General features: G+C 36.2%; 1 pseudogene; it reads right to left on the bottom strand.

The window, feature by feature from the left end:
* Positions 1–2723: 2723 nt before the first annotated feature.
* LOC123249774 lies at positions 2724–3185 on the bottom strand (annotated as a pseudogene).
* Between the last annotated feature and the right edge of the window lie 1912 nt (positions 3186–5097).

Genomic DNA, 5097 nt, shown 5'->3' with positions numbered 1-5097 from the left:
GGGGTTTGTGTAGCTTGATGAAACTATGAGTTATACCATGCAAGGGTTACCAAAGATGGACAGTTAAGTCATAGTAGAGAGTTCTGACAAAGGGGAATCCACTGGTAAAAGAAAAGGCAAAACATGCCAATATCTTCGCCAAGAAATCCCCATGGACAATATTAAAATAATAATAGATATGACACTAGAAGATGTGTCAGGTCATCCTTAAGTCAGAAGGTTTCTAACACATTACTAGGGAAGGGTAAAGAACAACTAGATGTAACTTCAGAAAGGATGAAATGGCTGGATCAAAACTGAAAGGAAGCCCAGTTGTAGAGGTGTCTGGTGACAAAAGAAAGCCCAATGCTATAAAGATCAATATTATATAGGGATCTGGAATGTAAGACCTATGAACCAAAGTAAAATGTATGTGGTTCAACAGAAGATGGAAAATTAAAACAGTGACATCTTGGGTATCAATGAATTGAAATGGATAGGAATGGATTTAATTCAGGTGATCTCTACATATAACACTGTAGGTAAGAATCCCTTAGAAGAAATGGTATAGTACTCATAGTCAACAAAGGGGTGAGAAAAGCAGTAATTGTATATAATATCAAAATATCACAATATCTGTTCAAATCCAATGCAAACTGTCCGACATTACAGTAATACAAATCTATCCTCCAACCATTGATACTACAGGGGCCAAAGTTTCTCAATTCTACGAAGACTTACAATATTCCCTAGAAAAAACATCCAAAAAAGATGTCATATTCATCATAAAGGAACGGAATTTTAAACTAGGAAATCAAAATGTAATTGGAATGGCAGGCAATTTTGGCCTTGAAATACAAAATGAAGCAGGGCAGAGATGAATAGAGTTTTGGCAAGATAACTCACTGGTCATAGAAAACACTCTTTTTCAACAACCCAAAAGGTGACTTTATGCATGAACATCACTAGATGGTCACTATTGAAATCAGATCAGTTATATACTTTGTAACTGAATGTGAAGTTTTCTATACTCAGGTAAAACAAGGTCTACAATTGGCTTCTTGTTGATTTTGATTATGATATTAAGATTATGAGTTTCTTGTTGCAAAATTCAGACTTAAATTAAAGAAAGTAAGGGAAACCATTAGACTGTATAGGTATGAACTAAACAAATACCTTATGAATATAAATTAGAGGTCAGAAATAGATTTGAGATTTTGGATTTAGTAGTTCCTGAAAAACTATGGACAGGGGTTCACAATATTGTACAAAAGTCAGCAACAAAAAAATCTCAAAGAAAGAGAAGAGCAAGAAATTAAAATGGCTGTCTGATGAAGCTTGGCAAATAGCTGAAGAAAAAAAGGAAAGGGAAAGAGAAAGGAGGAAGAGAAACATATAACCAACTGATGCAGAATTCTAGAGAACAGCAAGGAGAGATAAGGTTTTCTTAAATGAACAATGAAAAGAAATAGAAAACAATGGAATGGGAAAGACAGGCAATCTATTCATGAAAACTAGAACTATAAAAATAATGTTTCATGTAAAAACGTACATTATAAAAGACAAAATGGTAGGAATTTAACAGAAATAGAAGATATTAAGAAGAGGTGGCAATGATATATTGAAAAACCACACAAGAAAGACCTTAACACCACTGATAATCATGATATGTGGTCACTGTCCTAGAGTCAAACATCCTGGAGAATTGAGAGAAGTGGGCTTTAGGAATTTTGCTAGCAATAAGGATAGTGGAGATGATAGATTATAGCTTATATTTTAAAATTCTAAAAGATAATCCTGTTAAAGTGTTGCATTCAATATGCCAGCAAATTTGGAAAACTCAACAGGGGCCACTGGATTGGAAAAGATCAATTTATGTCCCAATCTTAAGGAAGGGTAATGCCAAAGAATGTTCAAATTACTGAACAATTGTTTCATTTCACATGTAACAAGGCTAGGCTTCAGAAATATGTGAACTAAGAAATACCAGAAGTGCAGGTTATTTTTAAAAGAGGCAGAGGAACTAGAGACCAAATTGCCAGCATCCATGGATTATGCAGAAAGTAAGGAGGTTCCAGAAAAATGTCTACTTCTGCTTCATTGACTACACTAAAGCAAGATAATAAAATGTGGAAATTCCTCAATAAGATGGGAGTACCAGATCATCTTACTCATCTCCTTTGGAAGCTGGATAAGAAGCAACAGTTAGAACTGAAAATGAAACAACTGATTGGTTTAAGGTTGGGAAAGGAGTACAAGGTTATATATTGCTGCTTTATTTATTTAACATATACAGAATACATCATGAGGAATACCAGGCTAGCTGAATCAAAACCTAGAATTAAGATTTCCAGGAGAAATATCAGCAATCTCAAATATGCAGATGATGCCTTTTGGAAGAAAGTGAAGAATTAATAAGTATCAATGAGGGTGAAAGAGGAGAAAGTAAAATCTGGGTGGAAGCTTAACATAAAAATCTAGATCATAACCACTGTTCCTATGTCTTCCTTAAAAATAGAGGAAAAAGGAATGGAAGCAACATCAGATTTTATATTCTTGGGCTCAAAATGGTGACTGCAGCCATGAAATTAGAAGATACTTGCCCCTTGGAAGGAAATCTCAGGTAAATCTGGACAGGACACTAAAAATCAAAGATATCACCTTGCTAACAAAGATCTTTATAGTCAATGCTATAGTTTTATGGTAGCAATGTATGAGAGCTGAACTATAAGGAAAGTTGAACATCACAGAATATACAGATTTTCCATTCTGTTTGTCTCATTCTAAGATGCTTCATCAAAATACTCAGTGAGATCTGGAACTTCATCATCATCCTCCCAGGTTGATTTTCCATTTGACAGTTTGGGTAGAATCTGTGCCAATCTTACTGATCTAGTTCATTCTGGTCTAAGATATTAGGAATAATTTCTGCTAGCTGCTTTGTTGAAACTGTTTGCTGCCAAAGATGTCTAAACTTTAGGATTGGTAAAGTGGATCATTGTTCCCGGCTTGTAAACATATTCTCCTCTTCAATACCACAGATATTATTTACTCCTTATTTCTCTAAAGAAAATTTAGGTTTATCATTGTATGCTGTAGCTGTTTTATGAACCAACCACCTTTTTCTTTCTCTGGGAAGTTCCTTTCTCACAAATGAGCACTTATATCTATATGTTAGAAAGTTTCTCTTGGTCCATAATTGGTTTTTTTTTTCATTTTTACAGAATGGAAATGAAGCTGCCCAGATGACTCAGGGTGTTATCCATGGAATTGCAGAAGAGGAACTGAAGATAGGACATGCAAGATGGCAGCCAAAGAGGAAGCTGGAAGACTACTACTTACCAACATATATTTACATAGGTATCCCAAATAGAATGTGTCCTAAGTTGAATTCATTATATTTCCCCCAAAAGTCACTCTTCTTCTGAACTTTCCTTTCTCTGCTGAGAGCATCACCATGTAGCAATCACCCAGGTTTGCAACCTTGGGGTTATTCTTGAATCCTCACTCTCATCCCACATATACAGTTTGTGACCAAAACTTGTTATTTCCACCTCCTCAGCATTTCTCACCTCTTTTCCTTTTTGACACCCACACACAACCATCACCTTAGCTCAAACTCTCATCACATCTGGATGTTCTATTGTCCCTATTTCAAGGCTCTCTCTACCTCAATCCATCTTCCCCACATGTGTCAAAGTAACTTGTGTTAAAGTGTAGGTCTGACCATGACCCTCTTGTATTTAATAAACTCCATGAGATCCTATTACCTCTACAAGCAAATATAAATTCCTCTGTTTAGTATTTAAAGCCTCAACAAACTGGCTACTAGGTTTATTCCTGATTATTCCCTGATTAACTTAAGGTTATTACTCCCCCTTACAGATTCTGCAATGCAGTTCTTCTGGCCTTACTATAATTCCTGTGCTCACCTCACCATTTGTTGTCTCTGTTTTTGAGCTGCTTGTCCTCTCTCCCCTTCCCCACCTTCACCCCCTTGGATTTCCTAGTTTCATTCAAATCCCAGGTAAAATGCCAGTTTCTATATAAATTTCTTCTTTATCCTCCCAAGTACCAATTCTTTTCCTCCCCAACTCCAGTCCCATTCACCTTGAATCTATTTTGAAGTTGATTGGTTCATACTTTTGTCTCTCTTGCTAAAATTTCTCCTTAGGGGCATGGATCACTTTATTTTATCTTTGTATGCCCAGTATCTAGCATGGTGTCTCAGGCATGGTAGAAGCTTAAATTCTTTTTTGTTGATAGGATGATTTTTTTCTGGAAAGTTTTCTTGGGGTAAGAGTTGTGAGTCATTAAAAATAAAGTCATACTAAGAGCAAGAGGCTTATCAAAACATTTCAGAAAAATTTAAGCACCCCTAATGCTGTTAGGTTGTTTGGAATCCATGAGCCTCTCATATACATAGTGAGTTGAAAACTAGTTTTTAACCATATGTAAAAAAGTAGAAATGTTTAATAGGTTAATATCCACCTGGAGGCAGGTCTTTGATGGTAAATTCATTTTGCCATTCTGCATTCCAGTAGAATATAAGCTCTTCTTCAAGGGGACTGATTTACTTGTCTTTGTATCCCCAGTGACTATCTACAGAGGCTTGCACATAGTAGGTACTTAAGAAATGTTTATTGAATCCATTTGAGTGCTATAAAGTTCTGTCCTTGGCCTTGTCCTATCCAACAATTTTTATGAATGGTTTCTGTGAAAGCAGAGATGGTATGGTTGGCAGATGATGCCCTGCTGAAAAGGGAAAACAAATTAAAAACTCAATCACCAGATACTGCAAAACATAAAGTTCTTTGGCACACAGAATCCTGTTCCCCCAAAATACATCCAGAAATATAAGCTCTAAAATGGACTCAGAGTGCCAAGTTTGGACTAGTGTAGAAAACTGGAAATGATTGAATCGCCTTTGCCCTGATAAGAAGATTCAACTCCTTGACTCAGCAATTCTCAGAAGCAACAGCTTTTCAGCACTATCAGCATTTTGGTCAGTTCCTACAGTGTGAGCTGTGGCAGGACCATGGCCAGTGATATTCCTGGAAGAGTGACTAAGGCCAAGACAATTCAACTAGCCAGATGTATATGGGTGAAACATTCATC

This window comes from Gracilinanus agilis, chromosome 5 (assembly GCF_016433145.1).
Source record: "Gracilinanus agilis isolate LMUSP501 chromosome 5, AgileGrace, whole genome shotgun sequence".
Taxonomy (NCBI): domain Eukaryota; kingdom Metazoa; phylum Chordata; class Mammalia; order Didelphimorphia; family Didelphidae; genus Gracilinanus; species Gracilinanus agilis.
The sequence above is the reverse complement of the archived record's forward strand: the minus strand, read 5'-3'. Positions and strand labels throughout refer to the sequence as shown.